The sequence below is a fragment of the Suricata suricatta genome, chromosome 14, assembly GCF_006229205.1.
Source record: "Suricata suricatta isolate VVHF042 chromosome 14, meerkat_22Aug2017_6uvM2_HiC, whole genome shotgun sequence".
Lineage (NCBI taxonomy): Eukaryota > Metazoa > Chordata > Mammalia > Carnivora > Herpestidae > Suricata > Suricata suricatta.
The window spans coordinates 86234488-86235848 of record NC_043713.1 but is presented as its reverse complement, the minus strand read 5'-3'; positions in this window follow the sequence as shown (position 1 = coordinate 86235848).

Here is a 1361-nt window from a genome sequence, read left to right as displayed (position 1 = left end):
CTGCGGGGCTGGAAGACACAGGGAATTTCTTTTCTCCGAACTTCGCTAAACTAGACTATGTGTCCTGTAGGTGCTGCGTGCCTGGGGGCTCGCAGTTTGGTTTAAAATGAAGTGACCGTGTGCCCAGGGGCCCGTGTGGGAGCAGGAAGAAGGGGCCTTTGGGGAGGGACCACGGGGCGTTCCACACCGGCCGGGTGCCTGTGCCCACTGATCCCCGCTTCCTTACTGGCATTTCCGCAGTCACTGTTTCCCCTCGTGGGGCTGTGCTCAGCCCCGGGCCTGTCCCTCACAGGCCCCGTCGATGGCACCGTCTGCGGGATCACGATCTCGTTGGCACAGCGGATCAGTCTGTGAGGTATTTTGGAAAATCTTGTGTCGTTGCAGCCACCTGTAAACCCCCCATTTCACAGACAGGCCATCCTGGGGTCCAAGTCCTTGACATGTAAACAGCAGTGACAGTGACATTCGCAGAGCTCATGGCCAACTTTTCTGCTCTAAAAACCACATGACCCACTACATCAGCTGCCCAGTCCATGAGATGCACATGCAGGTAACGTGTTCGGAAGGGGAATCGGGGAGAGCCTGATCGGGAGACACTTAGAAATAATCTGATTTGGGGCACCTGGGTGGCTCAGTGGGTCAAATGTCCGACTTTGGCTCGGGTCATGATCTCACGGTTCATGGGTTCAAGCCCTGCGTGAGACTCTGTGCTGACAGCTCGGAGCCTGAAGCCTCTTTGGATTCTGTGTCTCCCTCTCTCCCTGCCCCTCCCCTGCTCACACACACACACACTCTCAAAAATAAATAAACATTTAAAAAAGGAAATAACCTGATTTCCTTAAGCCTTGGCATGAGCCTGAGTCCATCTCGCTTCTGCCCTTGTCACTTAGATCTTATGTAGAGGCCACTTGCATGAGCCACGAATGGTGAACCACGGACTCCAGGGAAGATGTGTGTCATTTAGGACAAGCACATTTTTTTTCACTTTTTATTACAGAAAGTTTCATTTATATTCAATTTAGAGAAAACAGTTCAACAACCTCCCGAGTACCATTTATCGTTAATAATTATCAACTGCCCGCCAATCTCCTCATAGTGTTCCTTTTTTTATGTTAATTTATCTATTTTGAGAGTGAGGGGGAGAGCAGGGGAGGAGCAGAGAGGGAGAGAGAGAGTCCCAAGCAGGCTCTGTGCTGTCAGCACTGAGCCCGATGCGGGGCTGGAACTCACGATCCATGAGATCATGACCTGAACTGAAGTCCGGAGGCGACGGAGCCCCTCGGGCGCCCGCCCCTCCGAGCATTTCCTGACGTGTATAACGAAGGTCTAACTTAGAAACAGGAGAGCATCGTTAGCAGTGG